The sequence below is a fragment of the Canis lupus genome, chromosome 12 (assembly GCF_048164855.1).
Source record: "Canis lupus baileyi chromosome 12, mCanLup2.hap1, whole genome shotgun sequence".
Taxonomy (NCBI): Eukaryota; Metazoa; Chordata; class Mammalia; order Carnivora; family Canidae; genus Canis; species Canis lupus.
The window spans coordinates 11,230,384-11,257,332 of record NC_132849.1 but is presented as its reverse complement, the minus strand read 5'-3'; the positions used below and the strand labels follow the sequence as shown (position 1 = coordinate 11,257,332).

Sequence of the window (26,949 nt, the reverse complement as noted above, 5' to 3'; positions counted from 1 at the left end):
AGACAAATATTGTATGATTCCCCTTATAGGATGTACCTTGATCAGTCAAGTAGAATGGTGGTTAGCAGGGGCTGGGGCGGGAAAGAATAGGGAATGGCTTAATTGATACAGAGCTTTAGTTTTGCAGGATGAAAAGAGTTCTCTTGATTGATGTCACAACCATGTGAATGCAGTTAACACAACTGAACTATATGCTTACAAATGGCTAAGGATAATTTCAGTGTTGTGTGTATTTTACCAGAGAAACAGACAGACAGACTGAGTTAACATTATGGAACAAGCTAATAAATACTAGAGCAGAAATAAATGATACAGAAACTAAACAACGACAACAAAAGTGATGGAGAAAAAAGGGTCGCGATGGTAGTGACCAGTAACAGGTTCTTCTGGTCAGGGCACATGAGTGAGGTCCTCATCATTCCAAACTGGTGCCGGTGGACTGTGGTCAGTTTTGTTGGCCGAGTTCTGACCTCACCTTCTAGAATCTGCAGACAAAACAGGATGCATGTATGTGTGAAATTATAGATCTTTCATTTGTTTTCTTTTCTCTTCTATTTACTTGAAGATAATCATAGTAATTATAATATTAAATGCTATTAAGCATTAATCTGGACTTTGTACCTATCATCACCTTCAATTTTTCCAGCAATCTAATTAAGTAGGTGTTCTTATCCTCAATTTACAAGTGAGGGATGCAGAGTTCAGGGACCAGGTCCAAATGGCATGTGTTCTGTAATCAGCTAGCTGGTGCTGGGCACATAGCTTTAGCTGTCAAGATGGTGTGCGCCAGGCACTGGGGGCACAGTGTGTCTGGAGCTTCCCTGGGGTCTCTGCAGACATACACAGTGACAGAGGCTCAAAGCAGAGTCTTGAAGTTAGGGAAGGGGCATCACAGAGACTCGGGAGCTCATGAAAAGAGAGGGCACTGAATTGGTAAATTAGGGAGAAGTGAAAGAGGCCAAAGCCCTAGGAGACAAGAGGTAAATGGTAGATTTAAATGGAAAAACTGTCTTCGTTATGGGGGAAAGGGAAGAGCAGTCACGAACAAGATTTTCAAATGTGGATAAAAGGTGATCAAGCTGGGGAAACCCTCTGGAGGGACTGCTACCGTAAGCATATTTAAACCCACATAATAAGAGGTAGTATTTATTGAGCCCTGATCGTGTGCCAGAACCCATTCTCAGTTCTTTATGCACAATGGTGCATTTAGTCCTTGCAACCGCTCGATGAGGTAAGTCCTGTCCATTGTGCTCATTTTGTATATGGAAAAATCGAGGCTCTGAGAAGTGAGGTGACTCTAGTCCTCCATCACAGAGCCAGCAGGTCCAGGACCTGAATCTAGATGGTGTGACTCCAGGATGCAAACACCCGGTTCCCACGCTGTGTGGCTTGGTGATACAAAGTAATCATCCAACCCAAATCATTTTATTTAGCCATGGTCGTAAATACCAGTGTTGTTTGGTCAGAAATTTGTATTTCGAGACTGGTTGCTGGCATTCATGTTTGGTGCACCGTACGGGTTGCAGATGAATGCGGGGGCTATGACTGGGGAGGAGGGTGCAAGGCTTGGGATGGTAATGACGCTAACTGTTATTTCAAACAGTAAATCATGACTTCACCCCTGTCCAGCCTGTATTTACCGCAGAGCCGGCAGACATCATGAGGGCAGCTCACAGAGATCAGAGGGACCTGAATTAGGCAGGAGCGGGTTTGTTTTTAAGTGATGGAAACCCAATGCAAAGTAGCTTAAGCAAAGAAGAAAATCCAGTGGCTCATCCAACAAGCTTCAGGAATGGTCTGGAGCAGAATTAGCTAAAAAAACGCAGGAACGGTCATTGAGACTTCAGGAGGCACCAGTCTCTAATTAAGGCCCTGCACTAACCTTAGGTCACTCTGGCTTAAAATTTGGCCACAGGTCAGTTGCATGAGAATCACTTGGACAGTGAGGCAGAGGAGCATGTTAAAAGTGTAAATTTCTGGAAGGGAAATTTGAGACCTAGGAAATCAGACTCCCTGGGGATGCGGCCCAGATGACTCTTGCAATTCAAAATTTGAGAACCAGTGGCTAGGTTACAACAGCAACAAAATGTGTCATGTGACCCGTTCCTGTGCCAGAGTGGCCCGTGGAAACCACGCTTCACCATAGTGTGCTTCACTGAAAACCGTTCCCCCCCGCCCCGGACCGTGGGCTTCCTGAGATCAGGAACCACTTCTGTTGGTACAATGCCCTCCATCATACACTCCCATTGGGCTAAACTCAGTGTCTGGTGCATGGTGAGTGCTCAGCAAATATTTATTGAGGGAGTGTGTAAGTGAATGAATGAATGAATGGCTACGATGACTTATGGTCCACCAAGTACTCCCAAGTACTTTGCTCATTTAATCCACACAATGATCCCCCATGAGGGAGGGCAGTGTAGACATTATTATTTCATTTCTCAGGTAAAGGGAGAAAGTGGCTTGCTCAAGTCATGCACAGAGTACATGATCCTCAGCTCTCATCCTGGGGTCATCCAACAGGTTCATTCAGACAGGGCTGTACAGGGTCCCATGGAGCTGGCGGCTCATCACAAAGATGTCCCCAGAAAGGCAGAGGTGCCACTCGCAGTGCCATTCCCCAGCTGATCCATGGGCCTGTTTCCAGGGTGCTCCTTTGAGTTTATTTATCTCTTCCTCGTTCAGCTCAACTTCTATTGCATGAACCCCTCTCTGCAGGGCTCAGGAAAGAAACTCAAAGGAGAAAGTAATCAGTAAGAGAAAGAAAACTCCAGTTGCCCAGAGACCTGTCAACAGGTCTGACCTGCAGATGATGGACAAAGAGCCTCACATGACCCTGAAACATCCCAAGCCCCAGTCTGTGTCCCCCGCCCCCCAGATCGGAGCTACCCCCACATCTAGCAGTGGAGGGGCACCAGCCCATGCTGCCATTATGGGGACAGCAAGTGGCAACAATCATCTGCCCAGAAGAGATGGAACTCCTAGGTGTTCCGTCATTTAAGGTGTCAGAAAGTATCCCCCTGCACCTCTATCCACCTAGCACTTCTCGGGCTCAGCACCTCCCGCGCTCCTAACAATCTGCGGAGCACAGGGGAGGGAAAATGAGAGTATAAGACTCAGAGGCTGGCCCAGAGGAGCACATAGTGTCCTCCGTGTCGGGGATAATGCAAGTTTACGGCACAATAAGAGAAATCAGAGTATGTGTTACATGCTGGTTTTAATGCCGTGGGAGATCAGAAGCGAGCTGTTTGGGCCAGAGGGCAGAGGAAGTGTCATGGAAAATGTGACTGAGTCTGGAGACAGTTGTAATTTTGAAAGGCTGTAGACAAGGGGAACATTCCTGAGGAGGCAAGAATGAGCTTACAGAGGTTCTGGCCGGCAGGAAGAGGTCAGCGAGATGGCTGTGTGCGTGTTCCTTCTACGCTGGGTGGGCTCTGCCCCTCCATAGTTTGTGCTTACATCACCTCTCCTATCGAACGGGAGACTCATGATGACTATAAAAATACTTTGAAGTAATAACCATCTCAATCATCTACTTCGCAGGAGTGTTGTTGTAAGTATTAAATGAGTTAATATAAGGAAAGGGCTTTTATTTTTGAAAGAGAGCGTGCTTGGGCAGGGGGGAGAGGCAGAGGGAGAGGGAGAGAGAGAGAATCTCTCTGAGATTCTCATGAAGCAGGCTCCATGCCCCCGCTGGTTTCGATCTCAGACCCTGAGATCACGACCTGAGCTGAAATCAAGAGTCAGAGGCTAAACCACCCAAGCCACCCAGGTGCCCCAGAAAGAGCTTTTTCGAAGTGCCAGGTTTAAATAAAGAGTAGTGACCATCATTCAACAACATTCCTGGAACATCTGCTCTGCAGCAGGCAGGCAATGTAGGAGGGGTAAGGGACAAGGTCCTTCCTCTAGAAGATCACCCGGGAAGGAGAAGAGAAAGCCAGGTAACCCAAATACGGTACAAATGCAAGCACCAACTACATGACAGAGGAAAGCACAGAGCACTGTGAGACTCAAGGACAGTCACCTCTAAGCCTGCCTAGGGGCATCCTGGGAAGACTCCCCAGAAGAGGTGATGACTCTGGACTCCAAAGTGAGAAGTTTGTCAAAGGAAGATGGGAAGAGGGAATTACCAAATACTAAGAGTACCCGAACGCAGTGCAGAGGCTGTGTGGCATGGGAATTTGACCTGGAGAGTTAGGTCAGTGAGGGTCTGAAGGACCTTGAGTGCCAAGGGAAGTAATTCCAGGGCTTAAGAAGAGGCTGGTGGAGGCTGCATCTGAGCATGCAGTGCCTTCCTGGGCCTAGGTTTTTTTTTTTTTTAACCCAGGTAGGAAGCTGGGAGAGCCAACCCCTAACTCACTCTGAGAACTGATGAGCATCAAGCATGTGGATTCCCTTCCCACTGTGCTCCCCCACTCTCTCCCTTGCCCACCAGATGTATACAACTGCCAGGCCAGCCACTATGCTGCACAGCTTAATAGACATGTTGTTAAATCCTTTATTTGACACATCTTTATGGAGGACCTGTGATGTGCAGGCAGTGGTGAACAAGGGCAGATGAGGTCCTAAGTGCTGAGCCCAGGCTCCTAAAGATGGGACAAGAAGGGGCCTGCAGAGTGCACGCGGTGGCCCTTGCCTTGCAGCTGAGGCAAAGATAGTACCCACATCTGTGGGCAGAAGGGATGCTGCTGTGTGCAAGGGCATGTGCCTTAGAGTGGGCTGGGGTGGGGTGGGACTGGGGCTCCCTCCCACCCACCCTCTTGTGGAGGTCTGTCTCACCTATCAGCCTTCCTGTGAATAGAGATTTTCACAACTTGCAATGGAAACAGGCATGCAGTGGAGTCTGTGGGCAGAGACCTGGCAGGACGGGTGGGAACCCTGGCATGGCCCCAGGCTCCCACAAGACGGGCAGACTAGCAGCCTCAATAGTTTGTAGAAGTTTAGGTAAATATAAACTCTCTCGTTGCTGGGCTCTAGAAATCCTGATCTATCAGCGCTCTAAAACCAGCCTGCTGGTTTACATGGGCATCGTCCCGTGTAAAGGAGTGCTTTCTCTGTGAAATCTTTTAATCCTGCTGTCTCTTATCTTGCCCACTCCCCCACATTCCCACAGATTCCTAGGGAGCCCTCTCTCTGTTCTGAGGCAGATTTATCCAACCGGAACCAGCTCAGGTCCAGGAACAATTGGAAAGTAATGGGCTGGAGGGGTTGCTGTCATTTGCCCAAAGACAAAAGCTTAACATGGGCAGAGCCTGGCGTCGGGACTAAGTTCCACAGACTGTTCCTGGGGCTGCTGGCTGAGATACCCCATCCTAGCTCTCAGTTGTTCCAAGGACCTGGCCTGTATGAGCTCAGACCCTTGCTTGCCCATCACAAAATTACCCACCAGCTGTAGGTTTGAGGCTATGTGAAAAGTAGGGGGTGACATCTTGCTTGGTAACCTTGGGATTCATCCACTCTTTCTTCCCAGTAGTTTGACCTTCAGTCAACAAAAATGTTGAATATCTACTATATGCATAGGGCTGAGTTAAACACTGTGAGACGTACACCAGAGGTATACTCCACATGCTTTCTACACCTTAATCAATCAACTAAAGAATCAGAAAGTAGGTATTACAGGCTTACTCTGTGCCCAGAATCATCTAGGAACAGTGACAAATTACAATCTGCACAGAGTATGATACCATCTCATCCTCCAAGACTCTTACTCTGAGGAGATAATATATATCACAAGAAAAGGTAAATTATAAAGACCTAATGGTACTTGAGAGAACAAATCCAAAAACCACACGATGTGCACAATTCACTGCTAAATGGTAGGGATGGTCTAGCAGAGAGGAGCACTCAGGCTAGTCTTCTGGGACTCAGGAGGCCAATGGAGAGGTGGGAGTGGGGCTGGGGATCCCCAATTTCATGACTGGGGTTTTGACTGTTGGGGTTGTTGTAGTTGCGGTCCAGAGAAAAGGCTAAATCATGTGGCACGGATCACACTAAAGATCAAAGACGGTGGGGTCTGAAAATTGAATAAGACAACATCTTCTGTCCCTTCGCTGCTGAGCGAGCTGGAACAAGTGACTTAACTTTTGTCTCATTTTCTGCAAGCAAGAATAACAGTAGTTTCTACCTCATGGAGTTAGAAAGATTAAAAAGATATTTTCATATAGACATAAAGTCAGGCACTTACATATCAAGATGTTAGCACTTGTTATTATTGATAATACAAGGAGAAGTTATGGGGACGCCTGGGTGACTCAGTGGTTGAGCGTCTGCTTTCGGCTCAGGGTGTGATCCCGGGGTTCTGGGATCAAGTCCCACATCGGGATCCCCGCAGGGAGCCTGCTTCTCCCTCTGCTTGTGTCTCTGCCTTTCTCTGTGTCTCTCATGAATAAATAATTAAAATCTTAAAAAAAAAAAAAGAGAGAGAGAGAAATTATGGTATTGGTTTTCTGGAAATGCAACGCAGCATACTAAGCCTTGAAAGTCCTCTTGTGTGCTAGGAAAGACATAGCAACTGCTACTGTATGTGAATTCAACTTTTTTTTTTTAATTTTAAAAGATTTTATTTATTTATTCATGAGAGACAGAGAGAGAGATGGAGAGAGAGAGAGAGAGAGGGAGAGAGGCAGACACGAGCAGAGGGAGAAGTAGGCCCCATTCAGGGAGCCTGATGTGGGACTCCATCCTGGGTCTCCAGGATCACGCCCTGGGCTGAAGGCAGTGCTAAACCGCTGAGCCACCTGGGCTGCCCGAATTAAACTTTTTTAAAAATGAGTTTTCTTTTCTTTTCTTTTCTTTTCTTTTCTTTTCTTTTCTTTTCTTTTCTTTTCTTTTCTTTCTTTCTTTCTTTTTTTTTTTTTTTTGTGACTTTATTCGATTTGGGCATATAAAACTCAAGCCACTCAAGAGAGGAAAACTGAGTGCTTCATTTATCTTAAAAACCCATTTTCTCCCATCTACCAGGTTCTGGGTAAATACACATGTATGTCCTGGGTCTGCAAGACAGGGCAGCATGGGGCACACCTGCCTTCTCAACCTGGCCGGTCTTGGCCTGGGACCTGACTCCAAGGGGGTGAATTTCAATCCTTCTATTTCTTCTCCTGGCAAGACTTAGCAGAGGAGCTCAAAGAACACTAGGTAGCTGTCTCTTACCCACAGTAAGTGGGAAGGAGCTTAGCAAGGTTACTCAAAATCCGTATTCCGCTTAACCTTCTGCTTAAACAAACTCTTTACCGGGATCTCACAGGCCCTGACACTGATAGCTCTGGAGTTCTCCACCTCTTCCCACACCAGTGGGTGTATCCACAAGAGCCTAAGGGCAGAGGGCGAAGAGGAGGGAGGGAAAGATTGAGGAGGAGGAGGAGGAGAATGTGCAGATTAAACCATTAGTCTCTGAAAAATGGGAGAGTTGCCTCTATTTGAAAATTGATTTTGATAATGGTTTGGCCAGAGTGGGGGCCCCAGAGACTCTTCTAGCCTCATCACCATAACCACGGGACAAAGGACTAGGCATGCAAGGTGCTTTCCTAAATGGCAACAGCTGTTGCTACCATTACCCAGAGGAGGGTGTTTCAGGGGGGCAGTGGCCCCCGTGAGCTCCTCCAGCCATATCGTCATGAGTGGAGAAAGGCTCCGAGTCCAGGGCCCACGCAACCCCCAAGGACAGTGGTCTTCCTCCAGTGAGGTCTACCAACACGGGGAGGGACGACTGAGCTGGGCCTTTGGCTAAAAGGTCCTGAATTTTGGAGCCTTGGGAAAGGGTTCGCAGCTTCATTCAGCTTCCTTTTCAATCCTATTTGACAGGCTTTCATGGGAATTAGGATCAGGGCAGGACTGGTATGTGCCGCAGGTAGGGACTCGCCATCTCTCTGCCATGTTGGCACAGAGCCCCCATTGTGAGTGAACCAGAGGGCTGGGTCATATTGCATCCGTGGGGGTGGCAAGCTCAGTCTATCTGAGCACTCAATCTGTGAATTATCTCGAACCCAGGAGTTGTGATGTTCCACGTTGTTCTGTCAACGGAGGGGATCCCCAGTATCTAAAGTCTTTGAGGCTTTGCCCCAAAGGACAAAGAACACTTCCCTGCCTCTGAAAAAGAGCCTCCCCCAATTCAAAGCAAGGGAAGCCATGGGGACCTCCCCTGCCACGACTTGGGAAGGTCAGATCATGAACATTGGGAGAAGACAGCATTTCCCTCAGGCAGCCAGAACCCAAAAACTGAACTCAAGGGATGCCCAGAATGGAGAGCATTCCTTCCAGTCATTTCTCTGGCTGATTTGTGAAAAGCCTAGAATGCAGAGCACATTTAATGGGACAGGTGCTAGGGGCTTGAGGACAGGGTTTGAGAGGGCAGGTGCCTTAGCCCGACTGACCTTCTGGAGAGGGAGCTTTTTTTTTTTTTTTTTTTTTTAAAGACTTATTTATTTATTCATGAGAGACACAGAGAGGCAGAGACACAGGCAGAGGGAGAAGCAGGCTCCATGCAGGGAGCCCGATGTGGGACTCCATCCCGGGTCCCCAGGATCATGCCCCGGGCTAAAGGCAGACACTAAGCCGCTGAGCCACCCAGGGATCCCTGGAGAGGGAGCTTTAAAGAGACAGTGAGTCAGGGCGGGCAGCAAGAACGTCTCCCACTCCCGATGTACCTGAGTGATTGTTTAATTCTTCCAGTTGTTGGGCTTGTGGGTAGCTGTGGCCCTCGGCCAAGAAGAGGCAGGGGGATGAGAACAGAGGGTGTTGCTGAGAGATGTATGGGAAGAGGCGGCCCTTGTGTCCTGCAGGCTGCACAGGGGCCAGATCAGAGCAGCCTCTGCCTGGAGGGTGGCATCAGATGGGCAGTCCGGGCTCCTCCAGCCATAGACCCAGTCCCTTCCCTCTCCCTGAGGTGCTGGGGAGGAGGCAGCCCTTCCTCCAGACCAGACCCACCTCCCCCGGCTCCCCTTCCCCCGGGGGGTCTGGCTTCCAGGGCTGCCAAAGCAGATGAGCTCATTTCTAGAACCCGAGAGGAGGCTCTGACCCCACCTTGCCGGTTGTTGCTGGCGCCAGGCCGTTGAGCCCGGGCAGGGCATCACGCTGGCACCGGGCCAGCCTGGAATCAGGCGAATCTGCTGACTCATCTCCCTCTTCCAATCAGCCCTGGGAGTTGGCATTCGGGAAGCTGCATGGAGGAGGAGCCTGACGGCTGGTGATGGGGGCCACCGACGAGGAGTGGGGGGGCATCGGCCCTCTGCAGGAGCCGTCACCCACCTGCACCCCAGTCCCACATCCCACTGGCTGCCACTGGGTGGAGGCGGGGGCAAAAATATATGCTCACCCGAGGATCTCGGGGCTTCTTTCTCCAGCAGAAACAAGCAGAACACGGGAGCAATGTTATGCTTTGCATGAGACAGCTGGATTCCTTGTGTTGGATAATCTCCAAAAACTAGGCTTGGTGCAGGGTCAGGCCTGGCAGTGTCTTTAGGGAGAAGGGACACATGGTAGGGCTTGAAAAATTAGCATAGAGAAGTTTGAAGACTAAAACAGACGTGGCCCATCGGCCCCTCTCTGCCACCCCCAGGGAGCATCTAGATGACCGATGAATACAAGCGTTGGATGAGATAATATACGTGTCCAAAAAGGTCCAAAATAAAAGCGAAAACTCTCACCTGCCCCCACCCCCTGCTTATTTTTCTCTCCCCAAAGGCAACCACTTTGAGAACTTTCTTTAGCTTCTCTCTCAGGGGAAGAATGTTTACCGTACAAAACTACATATCCATCGGCGCTTACATGTTTTTAACACCCAAAGAGCCTCAAGATAGCACAACTCTTTGGGACACCAAGCCCGCTGCATTCTTGGGTGCTCCGAGCAAGGGCTGCATTCCCATAGCACAGAACATGCATGGTGCCCACCAGAGTTATGCAATGTGGTAGGAGTGTTGTTTCCACTTTGTAATGTACCCCACAGCTCTTTCCAGATCAACACAGAGATTTATCTCTTAAAAAAAAATCTGACTTCACAGATCCCACACTTAGAGGTACTATAATTTACTCAACCAGTCCCTATAGACGGACAATTTGTTCTTCCCTCCCCCCACCCCAGTGGCAAAAATGCTCCAATTAACATCCTTTGTGAATGTCCACAGAATAAATGCTTATCAGCAGGATTCCTAAACCCACGGGTACATACATTTCAACTTTAAAGATTTTATCTAATCAGTAACTTCTGTAAATAACAGCTACTCCAAAGGCCAAAAGAGTTTTCCTGATTGAATTCCTCCCTGAAATAAGGTGAAAAGGATTGACCGGACATTGGAATAGGACCCCTTATTACTACAAGCCACCCTGAAGGTATGTGTGCGCACAGATTGGGTGAATAAGAGGGAGGTGAACTGGATGAGGGACAAGAATGAAAGAAATCCTCCAGAATTTAAGAAGGGCTGTCATCCTAAGCACTGATAAGGAAAAGACTAGACAAAGGGTTATAAAGGTCTGCAGGTAGAGTCACTGTGCTCTAGCTACGGAGTAGCCCAGAAACAAAGTGAGAGTTCACCTTGGCTGGAGGTTTTTACAGTGTTTGCTAGGATTTCCCCAGAGGTGCCGCCGTTGGATGTGTGATTCAGTTACCAAGTGTAGCTATCTGGAATGATTCATTATTGTCTCTCGTGGTCCTGTGGAATGATGGGGTGCAGCTGGGTGTCCCATGGAGGTGTGCTCGTAGCGGGGTTGTTGTTTCAACTGGAATTGCCCAAAGGACTTTGTGATCTCTCCCAGTTTCTGGTAGGTTACTTACTATCCTCTGGACGAGGGGAACCATCCCTCCTCTGGTTCCTCCAGAGGCTTGGCCATTCCTCTTCTGGTTCCTGAGGGGCCAATCCTCAACTCACAGTGACTTGGAGGAAAAGGAGGATTTATTGACAAAAGTACCTTAACTATCCAAGAGGGTTTCAGGAATAGCTGGATGTGGTTGTTAACAGAATGTTCTTAGGAATTTGTTTCTCTCCATCTCTCAAATTCCCTTTTCTCTCTCTTGATCTCTTTCTCAAATAATGCCACCAAGATCTCCAGGCTTATGGTTAGCAAGAAGCCTTTTTTCTTGCAGCAGCTTCAGCCCCATCCTGAAGCTGTCGTTGGGCTGGCTTGGGTCACAGGCATGTCCCTGAACAGATCACCATGACCAGGGAAGGGACACACTGACCAAGCCTTGATCTCACACCGTCCTCTGGGTCTGGGAGGTGGGGTCAGACTTACCCAAATCATGGAGACTGAGACTCAGGCTGAGGATGAATGAGACTGGTTCCTTGAAGTGAAGGTGGGAGAAAGGAGACGTTGGAGACCACCGACTCTAGTGCAGTGATGGAATCCCTTGCATACCACCTGTGTGAACACTTAGGCGTGATCACTGGCAAGAAGCGTGCTCACAGCCTCTGACTGTGTTCCACTGCCCTAACAGCATTCTGTTCCACTATAGGGCAGCTCTGAGTATAAATCATTATAAAGTAAGATAAATACCAGCTTTCTAATGGTCCCTGTGTATCAGGCACTGGGCTGTGCACTTTATATGCACATTTCAGTTTCTTTCTATAACATCCTGTTAAAAGAGTTACTCTTATTGAACCTGCTTCACAGAAGAAGAAATTGAGACCAAAAGCCATTGCATAATTCAGATATTTCAAAGACAAAAATCTTCATGGTAAGTCTCCACACGACGAAGGCCTGCCCCACTACAATTTTTACCCCATTGACCTTTTGGAGTTCATTGGCTAAGTTCTTCAAATAACTGTAGATAGATATTCCATATGTCCCCAGATTTCAGGCTTCTCTGGTAAGCATCCCCAGCAGCCTTGTAAATTCGGAATGTGAAATGGTTTGCAAAGATCGTCCTAAACCCGCTTGTCTGGGCATGCTCAGTGTCCCTCAGAAAATGTGCTTAAAACCAACCTACTCCCATTGGGGTCCCACCAGTGTAAAATACTACAGGATCTCCTTCTCAGTTACTGTACATTTGTCCATGCAACCCCAGATTACCCTCAGGACTTAAGGAGCCAGGCCTGCGGGCAATTCAGATCAAGGGTGGAGTCCTCTCCTATCCTCAGGGCTTCATCAAAGCCTCTGGGGAGTCTACTCCCAGATTTTAACAGGGCAGTTAACTTATTGAGCCTCAGGGGCAGGGCTTTACTTTCATCCTTATTCAATCACCCAGTTCGTTTGATTGGTTGTCCCAATCATTTCTGGGAATTCTCATTCTGTCCTTCCACACTTCACTCAACTGTCCCAGTTTAGGTCATTCTGAATCTGAAATTAAAAGAACATTCGACCAAAGAGAGGCATGGAAGGAGAATGCCATTGGAGGCCTTCTTAGGGACATAGTCATTGGTCAACAAATCCCACCAACTATACTCTCTCTCACCTTTAGTTCCTACTTTCTTTATAAGAGTTTAAAAGATTTTGTCAAATACCATGATGAACAAAATACTGATAAGCCATGCCCAAGGATCTAGTACCCTCTTAAAATATTTCATGTGGAAGAGAAATTTGTTTCTCATTCTTTTTTTTTTTTTTTTTAAAGATTTTACTTATTTATTTTAGAAAAAGAAGCATGAAGTGGGGAGGGCCCAAGGAAGAGGGAGACAGACTCCCCACTGAGCGGGGAGCCTGACTCGGGCTGATTTCAGGACCCTGAGATCATGACCTGAGCCAAAGGCAGACGCTTAACCAACTGAGACACCCAAGTGCTCCTGTTTCTCATTCTTTTATCCATTCAGTTATCTCGTATTTATTGAGCAAGAGCTCACTCTTGGTTAGCTGAGAAGCTCTGGGCAAGTTGCTTAACCCACCTGCACCTTGATTTTCTAATCTGTTAAAAACAGGGACCCTAGCTTCACAGAGTTGATGTAGAACTTGAATGAGATAACCAAGCTAAGTTGCTTAAAATGGTTCCTGGCATATGATAGATACTCAATAAGTATAAAGAGTCCTGCTATGAACCCATTAATGCTTGCTCTCTCTGGGTTCCCAGATCAGATTCCCTTTCATGTTTGAATTTTGTCCCTTGGCCCTGCTTGCCTACAGACTGCTTGCAAGTACCCTCCCCTCCAGCAATCCGAAGCTCCCGCAGGATGCTTGGCCAGTTCGGATGAAAATCTGTGCCTTCTCTTTTCTCCTCACTTTGGTTATTTGTGGTTTGATAATCTTGGTGGCATTTTTAAGCCCCTCCTGCCAGGCCTCCTGTCAGGGCTGGAAGTCCTTCCTGTCAAGTGCCTGCAGTGGCCCCCTCTGAAGGCTTTATGACAGCTGCCCACAGCCAGAAAAGTGCTTTGCGGTCTCCTGTTGTCAGCAGTGCCCTGAGGAGACTGCCTCACATCATGCAGACTTCTAAATTGGAAACCATAACTCTCCTCTCCCTTGTTTTCTGTAAGCCCTGAATATTAGGATCCAGGAGGCTCTTTCCCATTTCTTTTCTTGCAACTTTTCATGTAAATGGATTTAGGGTCTGAGCATTGGCCCACCCCAGTTCCCTACCCCACTCCCCTTCCCGGACCCACACAAACACACATACCCCTTATAAAAATTGGGGTAATTATATGATCAAAGAAGTTTCCTCTCCACCCCTGTCTTTTCATTCCTTCACATTCTCAAGGCCACCCCAGGGCCGTCATGACACCCAACCCCAGCAGAAGCCATTTCAATAGAATACATGACAAATGGTGACCCCTTGCATTGTGCAACACAGCAATATGGCCCAGCTGTCTCTGGACCTGGGTCCTCCTGTCTTCTATTCCATCTCTTCTGATGGGCTCCTAATTCTTGGTAGCAGAACATGCTGCTAGCTTAGAACAGTGCACTAAGTTACTGATATGGGTAGGTGGGGGAGAAAACCACCTTGCTGTCACAGAGACAATGAAGAAGACAGCACTTGGCATGCCCATTGCTCATTGTGATGCTTGGCCACCTAAGGGGAGGGACAATAGGATGAACCTAAAGGATCTCTACCCCTTCCCAGCCCAAGAGCCATAGCCTCTTCGGCTCCTGAGCAACATGAGTGAGCAGAAGCCCGTGGCTTCACAGTTGGAAGTCAGGCAGACCACCCCATTTCAAAGAAGAGTCTATCAAGGGGAAAGGATGCTGGACATATGTGTGTGATATGGTCGTGTCCAATTCTGAATTAATAGGGCCACCCAAGGTCCTCTCCAGAGAAGTTCTGACTCCCAGATGGCTTGGGGGAGGGGAGGGGCCCGGTGGGGGGGAAGGACTGGCAGCCATTCAATCTTATATTTCCCAAGTGTTTTGATTGGGCAAAGGGCTGACCCCCCCAGCCTTGGCTCTCTTGACAGGTTCCTTTCTCTAGAGAATCATGGCCCGGGGATCTGCTCCAGGCACTCCCTCTCTAGTCACCCACTCTGAATTTTCTTTATGGTACTTCCACTGGCTAGAATGTAAGCTTCTAGAAGACAGGCCTCTGCCTCAGAGCCTAGAACAGTGCCTGCCCAACCCAACGTAGCACTCAGGAAAAAGTCTCCGAAGGAATCAGTGAATGGGTGAGGGGGAAATAGCCCAGTCCCACTAAGTGAATTGGAAGCAACTCCAGAGATGGTCTAATCTTTTCCTCTGATTTCTCTTGGAAGGAAACTAGAAGTAGTCCAGAGATTTTAAGTGACTTCTCAGATTTGACACTAGACCTGGATTTTTGCATTTTTCAAGGAGCTCTCAAGGCATACTATCCATATTTGACTTTTTACATACTCTGTGGGGAATGTCATGAGGGTGGAGCGGTGGCTGAGAGAGGCAGAGGCCGCTGCTCAGGGTCACATAGCCAGAATTTAAACCCAGGCATGTCTGACTCGAGATAGGCTGCTTGAAACCGTCAGGTTGGGGATAATGAATATGTTATGTTTGAGGAACCAAGCACAATTAACAGGGCAGGCTCCCGGGGGCCACCATTTTGAGGAGTCTGAGGCTATATCCGAGTTCAGAAGGCAAGAGTGCATGATTGATTAACCACATCTGCCATGAGCAGAGGGGCAGGAGGGCAGGGCCCGCCATCCTCAGGACTGGAAGATGTTGCAATTTTGCAACATTAGGCTCCTTATCCAGGATGCTTTCTCCCTTACTATACTGCTTCTGAAGCCAATATTTCTACAGTTCCTGCCCCAACAATGAGAAGCCTATGAGAAGGCTGTCAAGCCCTGCCAAGTTGGAAGTGAGCTGAGCACTGTTAGAAAGGAACTGAATGCATATGTGGTTATTCCAGAATCTTCTACCCATCCCATAGGGCTCAGTGTTGCCTCCATGGTGGAAGGGCATAAGTACGTTAATGACAGGAGGACAGATCATCCAAAATCACTTGTATCTACTTTTGGAGGGAGTCTGTGACCTTTTGGCCTGTAAAATACCTCACCTCACACCGCCCTGTAACAGGCACAATGATGGGCATCTGCATTGGCTCCCATCTGCCTGGACACGGTCTGCACATGGTTCCTGAGTTCAAGGAGCCTCCACCCCAGGTAGAGAACAGAGGGCAGCATAGCTGTCAGGAAGGCATGCAGTGTGCCCGGGGGCTGCTCCAGTTTTATCTCCCCCATTCTTCACAAACAGCCTATCTGTATACAAAACATATTTTCTTGGACTTCCCCTGATATTTTGGGTTGTCTCACAGCTCCATGCCTTTGCAGCCTCTCCTAGGCTACCTGGCAAACAGCTCTTCATCCTGTCTATGCCCCTCAGCAGCTCTGAGGACCTGGACAGACTGAATTCTGCACTTCTATATCATAATAATCTCACCTGTAAAAATTAAATGAGTTGATACATAGTAAACACTTTGAAGCATGCTTGGCACTTGAGCCCTGGACATGAGTAGTCAGTGATTATTATTACTCATCCTTCAAGACTCAACTTGAACTCCACCAGGAAGTGTTGCAAAAAATACCCCAAAGACAAAAGATTGCCTGGAAAAGATACTTGAAACACACGATGAGGGACAAAGTTCCTTAGTTTCCAAGGAACAAGTACAAATCTGTATATCATCATTCCATGGAAGAAACGCCCAATAAACAGGAATGTGTGTCACAGAAAAAATATACACGTGGTCAGTAAGCAAGAAAAAATGCTTGGTTTCACTCCTCACGTGCAAGACATTTTTCACACATCAGATTGACAACATTTTTAAAGTTTGAGAACATTCAGTCCTTGTCAGCCAGGGTGGAAAAGCTGACAATTTGCATAGGTTTGAGAGGGCATATTGATTTCTGCAACCATTTTATTCATTTATTTATTTATAACAATTTATTGATTCATTAGAGAGAGAGAGAGAGAGAGAGAGAGAGAATGATTGAGGGGACAGGCAGAGGGAGAGAGAATCTCCAACAGACTCTTCTCTGAGCAAGGAGCCTGACAGGGGGCTCAATCTCATAACCCTGAGATCATGACCTGAGCCAAAACCAAGAGTCAGATGCTTAACCCACAGAGCCACGCAGGTGCCCCTGCAGCAATTTTAGCAGACATTCTGAAAATATTTATCAAAACTAAAACTGCACATTTACTTTAGTCCAGCAATTTTCCCATTGACTTTGGGAACAAAGAACACCCACGTCTGTCACTAGCATATCCTGGGTTCCTAGAACTGTGCCTAGTGTACAGAAATGCTCAATAAGTATTTGTGGAATGGACACAACCAAAATGTTCATTATAGCAATGTTTGTGATAGACAAAAACAATGCAACTCTGCCAGCAGAGTGGACTTTAAGTACATGATTGGAGAAAGCTACAGTTGGTAAAGCTAATGTCTTACAGCTGCATATCTGGATTCAGGGAGGTTGTTAAGATATAAGATGAAAAAAAAAACACCTAAAAACATCAAAGTGCAGGGGTGCCTGGGGGGCTCTGTTGGTGAAGCATCTGCCTTCAGCTCAGATCATGATTTCAGGGTCCTGGGATTCAGCCTCACATGGAGCTCTCTGCTCCGTGGGGAGCCTGCTTCTCCTTCTCCTCCTGCCTCTCCCCTTCCTCATGCTCTCTCTCCATCTTTCTCTCAAATAAATAAATAAATATTTTTAAAAAAGAGTCAAAGTGCAGAACAATAAACATTGTACAAAATCATTGATGTTAATGAGAAAGCGTACGCGCATATATATATATTCAAATATTATAGTGTATGCATTGTTTTCCTTGGAAAGATACCTTGTAATCCGTTTTTAATTCCTTTGTGGAGAAGGATCAGGCACAGGGAGGTGGGAAAGGAGAGAGAATTTTATTTTTTATTTTTTAAAATCATTTATTTATTTATGATAGTCACACAGAGAGAGAGAGAGAGAGAGGCAGAGACATAGGCGGAGGGAGAAGCAGGCTCCAGGCACCGGGACCCCAATGTGGGATTCGATCCCAGGTCTCCAGGATCGCGCCCTGGGCCAAAGGCAGGCGCCAAACTGCTGCGCCACCCAGGGATCCCAGGAGAGAGAATTTTAGATTCATTCTACATTTTTATATTTGGGTGGCTCAGTTGATTGGGTGTCTGACTTTTGATTCAGCTCAGGTCATCATCTCGGGGTCATGAGATTGGACCCTGAATCACACTCCCCACTCAGCACAGAATCTGGAGCCGGATTCAGATTCTCTCCCTCTCCATCTGCCTACAGCCCACCTTGCACATGCATGTATGTGCACACATGCATGCTCTCTCTCTTAAAAAAAAAAAAAAAAAGAAGAGAAAGAAATGTATTCTGTCTCTCGCTGCATAGATATTATAAATTATTAAAATAAATCAATTTTAAGATTTTATTTATTTATTTGACAGAGAGAGAGAGAGCACAAGCAGAGGGAGGGACAGAGGGAGAGGGAGAAGTGGACCCCCAGTTGAGCAGGGAGCCCGATCCTGAGGGGCTGGATCCAACACCTTGGGATCATGACTTGAGTTGAAGGCAGATGCTTCACTGACTGAGCCATCCAGGTGCCCCAAAATAAATATTTTTAAATATAAATATTTAAATTATAATAAATTATAGGCTAAATCAACGAGTGTGCCTTTTGTCTTGAAGTAGCTGACAGGACTCTCTAAGACCTGCCTTGTCTGTCAGCCTCCTCCCGGCCTCCCGCTCCAGCCTCCTGCTCCAGCACTGCTGGCCCAGGCCACTCCCTGCACATCCTCCACGGGCTAGCAGGCCCCTCTGCCTCCTGTGTTCCCCTTCCTCCACTTACCGTGCTCTTTAGGGCATTACCCCCATACCCCATTCCCAGGTGAGGCTAGTGCCCTTGTGGGGTCCTGCACAGTGCCTCATGCACACATCTATCCCTGTACTTCTCCACTGCCTTGAAATTCATCTGGGAGGGAGCAGTTGGAAGAGATCATCAGGACAGAACCGTACTTCACTGTCTCTGGCCTCTGCTCTCAGCACAGTGCTCCTTACATGTAAGGCTTTCAATCCATGTTGGAAAGATGCATACTGGGGGGAAGAGTCTTGTCTGGAAAATTGTGGAAAAAATCCTCTTAAGCCTTTTAATGACTAACACTAGAGTTCATACATAAGAAGAGGACAGCACTGCTTACAAAGCTGGATATTCAACCAAAGAGACCTGCTTCTCCAATAGTAGCTTTTTGTCAAGAATAATTTTATTTTTCTTTTTATTTATCCATGAGAGAACACAGAGAGAAAGGCAGAGACATAGGCAGAGGGAGAAGCAGGCTCCATGCAGGGAGCCCAATGTGGGATTCGATCCCAGGGCCCTGGAATCACACCCTGAGCCAAAGGCAGACACCCAACCACTGAGCCACCCAGGTGCCCTGTCAGGAATAATTGATCCCAGTGCTAGAAAACTGACCCCCAAATCGAGCAGTGTCTTTCTGGGTCTCCTTTACTTCTGTTGGGCTGTTCTTGCTTCTGTCCACAGGCCCATCCAGGACGGCCCTAGCAAGGTTGCTGAGTCTTAGAGGAGAAAAGGCATCTGTAGTTTATTTGTCCTATAGCAGTTACCTAGTGACAAAACCCCTACCCAGTGGTACCACCCAGGAGGAGCTGGGGGAGGTTAGAAGCTGCCCTGAGAACTGGATGATGCTGGCAAAGAATCTCTAGGTACAAATGGATTTCCAGGGAGGATAACCACTCAAGAGAGGGAGAAGGGACAGCTGGTTAGGATAGAGTGGAAAATGTTTAAGGCCAAAGGTGCAAAAATAATAGAGTTAGTTAAATTTTCAAAGCTGCCCTTAGAATATAAATAATAGTGAAAGGGAAAATAAGGGAAGGGAGAAGAAATGTGTGGGAAATATCAGAAAGGGAGACAGAACGTAAAGACTGCTAACTCTGGGAAACGAACTAGGGGTGGTAGAAGGGGAGGAGGGCGGGGGGTGGGAGTGAATGGGTGACGGGCACTGGGTGTTATTCTGTATGTTAGTAAATTGAACACCAATAAAAAAAAAAAAACAAAAAAAACAAAACAAAACAAAAAAAAAAACAAAAAAAATAAATAAATAAATAAATAAAATCTTTAAAAAAAAAAAAAAAAAAAAAAAAAGCTGCCCTTAAAGCGATTCCCTGGCAATTTCATGGGACTTTGTTCTTCCATGAAGGGAAAGTCTACAGCATATGGATTGGATGAGTCAGGATTCTGAGGTCCCCAGACATCTGTACATAGATGCAGGTGCTGTAGGAGGAGGGGGGACCAAGGGTAGCGTGTGGGGAATGGGGTGAGGAGGTCAAGTTGAGAAAGGCCTATGGACCTGTCTCTCCATTTTCTTGAGCAATGTGCCATCTTGCCCCAGCTCCCTCCTAGCTCTGTTCTAGCCCTGACTTCTAAACAAAGGTCACTGTGGCTTTGGCACCAACAGCCTGAGTGGATTCAGTCACGTGGCCCAGGTACTCAGTGAGGTGAGGTGTACAACAACAGTGAAAGCGTGTACCCTAAAGGAAATAAGTCCAACGGCCCCTGATCCCAGCTCTACCGTTCACCTGCCGTGTGACCTTGGGTGGGCAGCTGATCACTCTGTGGGTTAACTCAAAAAACTGTCTCTGAGACTCCTTCTGTGTGAATATTCTCTACCGAATTCTAAACATGACATGTTTTCCGACACTCTGAACTTCCAGAAGTGCTGGAGGTAACCCAGAGAGCATAAAGGTTTGCTGAGTGATGGAAATTCAGCAAATAACATCTTTCATCTCTCACCAGGGATTTTGTAAGCAATGACTGGACCATCTCACCCATAGGTTATGACTTAATCATATGACATTTATTAAAGGCTTGTTATATGTTAAACAGCTGGGTTAATATTTTGGAACAACCAGTGAAAATAGTAATATTAATAGCCATATGTTGGACACTATTCTGTATGTTACATCAGTTCCAGGGAAGTAGGCATCATCATCCCCATCTCTATAGAAGAAAACAGAAGCTTTAGGAGATTAAGAGTCCTGGCCCAAGGCATACCGTGAATAAACACCAGGGCCAAGAGAAAAACCCAGTGGTCCGACTCCAGAACCCGAGCACTTTACTAGGATTTACTGACTCTTCTGGAAATAATTATAAGAGGCTTAAGAAGAATAAATAATTGTTCCATGAACTGACACAACAAATATGCTACTGCTCTAAGCACTGTTCCCTCTTCCCTCACCAGGTTTGTTTTCCAGGCAGACTGGAACTTCCCACCAGCAGCCCCTAACTCGGCTGCTCACCTGATTGCTGTCACACAACTCGTGACAATGGCTGGATGGCCTGCCCATCTGGCAGGTTTGTTTACCCAAATGCCTGACACCATATTCATTCTCTTTATGCAGATTGTTATAAGCAGCTTTTCACAGGAAGGGAAATGGACCCATTTCACAATATTTCCCAGAATTTGCATATCACCTGCTGAGCTCAAGAAACCTGACCAAGAGGCCTCAGTTTTGTTTTGTGGTTGCTGTTTAAAGTCAAGGGCGGGATGAGCACTGGGTGTTATTCTATATGTTGGCAAATTGAACACCAATAAAAAATAAATTAAAAAAAAAAATAAAGTCAAGGGCTGCTGAGCTGCTTGATCAGACAACGGGACGGATGACAATTTAACTTCCAAAGGTCTGGGTGCCAGGAACCAGGGAGTTCTTGTCTGAGCCTGGGACCCTGGGATAGAAGGGGAGTCTCAAGCCACGTTGGGTGGCCCTGGAGGCCCGTTGGTCCCTGTAGAAGGCCTGGAAGTCAATAGAGTTAGTTACCTCTTGAGAGCCAAGTGGTGGGGACAGGAGGAGAGAGGTCTGGTTTAGTATCATGAGTTTACAAACTGCTGATCTGAGGCCCCAAAACAACATTCTGCTCACAGATGTGGAGCAAAACAGAAAAGTGTAATTGGTGGAAGCCATTGGTGGTCGTAGGTAACATAGACTTTAACACATGCTCAGGGAATGCAAAGCAGAGAATAATAGAGTCAAACATAGAGTGGACATAAGGGCAGATCTTGCAGACTGCTGGAAGAGAAGTGCCATCTGGGTTAGTGGCCTCCTAGGAGAGACCCAGGAGTGAGGTGGTAAGGATGTCTACTGAGAGCTACCTGTTCAAGAATTCTAGAATCACCACTACTCAGAGGACCTCAGCCAGGTTCCACATTGCAGATGAGGAAGCTGAGACCCAGGAGAAGTGACTTGCCTGAGGTCACGTAGTGGAAGAGAGACTATTACCAGCCTTCCCAACTGCTGTCTCAATTGCCCTGTCTTCTACCTCCCACAGTCTCAGCACCTGACTGGCTCTCTCTCTGTGGCTTCCAGAAATGGTTTCACAGTTTCTCATTGTTTGTGTATGACTGCGGTGACCATCTTGGTATGCCAGCACTGTGTCCTAGTGATTCCACCTGAGTGGTGGGGACAGAGCTTGTCATGTCACCTGTAAGTTATTTCTCCTGTATGGAGCCGTTAGAGGGCCCATGAAGGTTTCACCTAAAGGAATGAAGGGATCAGACTGACAGGAGGCAAATAGGAGGGTCTCTGCAAGGGACAGGGAGCAGGGAAGGGTGGGCTCCCCTGGCCCCGGATGCACTCAGACAGAAAATAGGACCATCTTGCAGGAGAGGTGCAAGGCGAGCTGCCCATGAGGACAGCACTGGGTGACGTTCCCCCGAAGGTCTCAGCTCCTTCGAGACTTTGTGACAGTTTTTACATGATAAACAAGCCAGGAAACACAAGTGTTACCCCTTTCTAGAATGTAAGGTTCACACAGACAAGGATTTTTGCCGGTTTCCTTTTTCGGCACTGTAAGCCCATGCCCAGCACTGGGGCACAGCTCATGAGCTCAGTCCGGCCTTAGCCCGTTTTTGTAAACAAGGTCTTATTGGAATATAGCCATGTATGGTCAACAACTGCTTTCACACGACAATGGCCGAGTTGAATCATCACGAGTGACCATATAGCCCATGAAGCCATCAATATTTACCTTCTGGTCTTTTCTAGGAAAGTTTGACAACCCTTGATCTACAACATTGCCTCCATCAGATTAAGCAGATGCTTAATCAACATTTGGTGAATGAATGAACCATTTTCTCTGTTGGTGTCACAGAGGTGCAGAGACCTTAGTTTAGAACATACAGGTACAGGGATGCCTGGGTGGCTCAGCAGTTGAGCATCTGCCTTTGGCTCAGGACGTGATCCTGGAGGCTCCAGGATCGAGTCCCACATCAGGCTCCCTGTGAGAAGCCTGCTTCTCCCTCTACCTGTGTCTCTCCCTCTCCTCTCTCTGTGTCTCTAATGAATAAATAAATAAAATCTAAAAAAAAAAAAAAAAAAAAAAGAATATACAGGTACAGAAGAATGGGCATGGCATTCAGAGCTGATGGATTTGAACTCGAACCCCGGTTCTCCCACCTGAGAGTGGTGTGACCTTAGGCAAATGATTTATTCTCTCTGCGTTTCATGTGCCTTATTTGTAAAAAAGCAATGGCTTTTTTATGATGAGAGTCCAAATCACAGGGCACCTGGGTGGCTCAGTGGTTGAGCATCTGCTGCCTTTGGCTCATGGCATGATCCCAGGGTCCTGGGATCAAGTCCCACATTGGGCTACACTTAGGGAGCCTGCTTCTTCCTCTGTGTCTCTGCCTCTCTCTCTGTATAAATACATAAAATAAATGTAATTTATTTTCTTTCATGAATAAATACATAAAATCTCTCATGAATAAATACATAAAATCTTAAAAAAAAAAAAAGGGCCAAATCATGGACTGCACAGAAACCAAAAAACCTGATTTGTGTAATTACAGAATATGTTACCTAGTTATTAATAACTTGGAGGGGTCTTCCGAGAGAGAGGCTGACATGTGACCCCGTTGGACCCTGGGGAACAGAGTCAGTCATCAGAAGGCCTGCGCTCACCACAGGATGAGGGGCAAGGGCAAGTTCAGGAATGATTGTCAGGCAGTTCACCATTTAAACTTGCAGGAAGCTACGAGTCAGCCAATTTACACACGATGAGATTTAAGATAGTGAGTGACTCGGCAAGACTTAATTGGTTATAGATTTCAGGTGTTTTTCCAACAGTGAAAAATAATGATCCATCCGCGTTCTCTCATCTAGTTCCCTGATGACCAGTTGCAGACACTCGGCTGGAGGCAGGGCTGGGCGGCCTGAGGTCACGGGCACCCAGACCAGGACCCTCCGCACCGGCTGGCCGTCGAGTTCTCAAGGAGGGACGCATGTTCTCATACAAACACAGGTAGACCCCTTCGTGCGGTGGACGGTGTTATTTTTACCTAGGTCATTTTTTTCTAGTGGGAACTCTTAACGTGCCCGAGGAACTGTGGCAGAGTCTCCAAGCTCTCTGATTCCCCAGGCTACACCAGAAATAAAAGAGTCCCGGGCAAGTGCAGATCCAGCCTCGCAGGAGTGGAGTCAGAGACACGCAGGGACTTAGCACGGAGACTGCCCGTGTCAGTGGTCTGTCTCCCCGATCTTGAGATTTTGCAAATTTGCCCCACACACCCGCTTTCAGTAATACATCAGTATTTGGGTTTTCTTCACTCACATTGAGACACACACGGCAATTTCTACATCCCCTCGGGACTGGCTGGCAGGTGCATGTTCCTGGGGGAGAACTCACCCCTCTTTCTCTTTTGCAGGCATTAAGTCCCGATCCCCAACTCTCATTCAACACTGCTCGTCTCCCCCAGGTAGAATTCGACTACGGGCCTCCCTAGGGTCTGAAAATAGGCTGTGTGTGTGTTCTGAGGAATACGGGTTTAGTGAAAAGGAAGACTGAAGTGGTATCATCCAGATTGACATTTCTTTGTTTTTATCTTCTTATGTATCAGGACCCGGACAGTGTAATCTGCTGAGAGTTTTCTGTCTTCATGGTTTTCTCCTGGGCCATTTCTCTCTGACCTTCAACGGTAAACACCAACTATCAGCTGGTAACTAGACCGCCACCTGCCACCCAGCACATTCCAAAATAGCCACCCATTTTGTGTGTCCCACCATTAATCGAGCATGCTTTTACATCCTTCCAGAAAGCACAACACATGGCCCCGGTACTCCTCTAAATATCCAGAGACCAATTTCAAATCATGTGAGGAGAGCTTGATGGCTGATAGGTAGTGGTAGGAACTTTGGATGAGAAAGTCTGGAGTAGTCCCAGGTTCCACACTCATGTGTGAACCCATGATCTGCATCTTCCTTCAGGGATTCTTTCCATCCTCACGTGGGCCACAGTCCCATCTCCCAAGGAATTGAACTTTGAAGTATCTTATACTTAATATTACAAAGACTTAGCAAAAAACATAGATGACCCCCAATCCAGGAATGCCCTTCGTTAAAAAAAAAAAAATCTTCAATTTCTTTACAATGCAATAACGAAGTAGATAGCATTTGTATTTGTCCATGTGAAGAAAGACAAGACAGAGGGCTGGCGAGGACTGGTTCCTCCCCTCTGACTCTACTTGCTCTCAGCCACCCACTGAACCATCTTGAATGTGGACCAAGATCAAAGACATGCTAACTCTTAACAAGAAGGTGGCTTTTCTTCATAAAGTGGGACGTCCCTATACAAGTCTGGAGGGTTTAGTGATAGCATATGGAGTTGCAAGGCTTTACAGAAGCCTCCTGCAATACTTCTCACAAGAGCTGAAGAAGAAATTAGCAGAGCCCTTCTGGATGTAACACTATGCCCTGGACTAGAGGGCTGGCCTCTTCAGTTTCCAAGAAATACCCAAACCTGTGAATCTGAAGGCTTGTTCTGCTTAGCTTGACCCAAACCTAACCAGCCCCACCCTGTCCCTGTCACCACTTCAGTCCAGGCATTGGCCTCATTTTTGGTGGAGTAGAGCTCTTTCTCCCTAGATAACCCACACGGCCCTCCCTGCCCTCTCTTGGTGTCCTCACCTAAATCCAAATTGTGCCTCTCCACTGGTACCTGGATTATGTCCTGGAGCTCTCCTCTGCTTCCAAACTGTCATCTTTTCCCCATTGGCTTGATCCTTTCTGTCCTGGGCTCATTTCCAATAGTTCTCCCAAGTCATCTGGCCAATTCTCTGTGCCCTGCCCTCAGCCAGGTATCCATTTTCCATTCTTCGGCTGCCTCCGGAAACACCTCCTCCCCTCTTAGGCTTTCCTGGGCAGGTGAGAAGACAGGTAAGTATGTTTTCCCTAGTCTACTCCAGCTAATCTCTTAGACTGCACTCCCCACATGGACTTACCTGAGGAAAAAGCCAAAAGAACATAAAGGAATGGGATTGGAGTTGAGAAGGAGTAAGATTGGTAGGAAGGGAGGGAGTATATTTCTGCACCTGCGTCTAGCACCAGAGCCAAGCTACAGGGAGACGGCCTGAGAACTTGGTGAACCTCAGGAGGGCAGGAAACAGATGCACACGTAGCTAGAATGCCCCTCACTTAAATCCACCCATTCATCAAAGAGACCCCAGGAGGGTGATGCTTGATTGTTTTTTTTTAAGATTTTATTTATTTATTCATTCATTCATTCATTCATTTGTTAGAGAGACAGCACAAGCAGGGGGAGAAGCAGACTCCCCACTAAGCAAAGAGCCCAACATGGGACTGCATTTCAGATCCTGGGATCATGACCTGAGCCAAAGGCAGATGCTTAACTGACTGAGCCACCCAAGTGCCCCTTGATTGGTATTATTATGGTCTTGAGGTGTTGGTCCAGATTGGTTTGTCTGTCTTAGGCTCTAAACCTCTGGAGGACAGGACTGCATTCCCACCTAGCACTGTCCTGTGCTCCATCAGGCATGAAGAACCTATTGCTGGCGACAATGAGCGTAGGCGACTCTGTTCATGGGTTTGCTGACTGGCTAAATGACTTGATTCCCAGAACTTGAAGGTGCCACAATACGACACCATGTTTTTTTTTTTAATTTTTATTTATTTATGATAGTCGCACAGAGAGAGAGAGAGAGAGAGAGAGAGAGAGGCAGAGACACAGGCAGAGGGAGAAGCAGGCTCCACGCACCGGGAGCCCGACGTGGGATTCGATCCCGGGTCTCCAGGATTGCGCCCTGGGCCAAAGGCAGGCGCTAAACCGCTGCGCCACCCAGGGATCCCGACACCGTGTTTTCATTCGTTGTTTTGTGTTTGTCTCCAGAAAGAGCAGAAAAGGCCTGAGCATTATTCATTTTTGTATTTCCAGAACTTAGAACCATTCTAGAATATCATGGGTGCTCCAGAAATATTGATCGAAGGAATGAGTGAGTGTGAGCCTAGAGAGTGGAGTCCAATCCTGCCTCCACCCCCAGAACCCCCTGCCTCCTGCGGCATTCCAGGCAGGTGCCAAGCCTCTGACTAATCGACAATACAGAACTCCCTAACCCCTAGCTCCTGTGGGCATTTGAGTTTGCAACCTCTCAGGTGAATACTATTATAATTCCAATTTTGTGAGTGTTAAAACTGAAGCCCAAAACTTTGCAAATCTGGGTCACTTTGCTAGCAAGAGATAGAGCCAACACTGGTCTCTTAGGACCCAGAACCCATGTTCTTAACTACCAGGTGAATCCCCTACACGCTTACTAGCTGCAAGACCATCACTTAAGTG

The 26,949-nt window shown here is 47.2% G+C and overlaps 1 long non-coding RNA gene across 9 annotated transcripts in view; it reads left to right on the top strand.

Moving 5' to 3' along the window:
* Positions 1-26,949, top strand: part of LOC140601102 (uncharacterized) — an 82,455-nt gene that overhangs the window by 26,862 nt on the left and 28,644 nt on the right. For 3 of the 9 annotated variants that reach the window (XR_012004157.1, XR_012004153.1, XR_012004152.1), the window contains 3 exons: positions 23,484-23,622; positions 24,026-24,076; positions 24,218-24,295. This is a non-coding gene — a long non-coding RNA (uncharacterized lncRNA). Of the gene's footprint in view, positions 1-23,483; positions 23,623-24,025; positions 24,077-24,217; positions 24,317-25,449; positions 25,533-26,949 lie in introns of all 9 variants that reach the window. The other 6 variants (XR_012004155.1, XR_012004154.1, XR_012004159.1 and 3 more) reach the window with 5 other exon arrangements.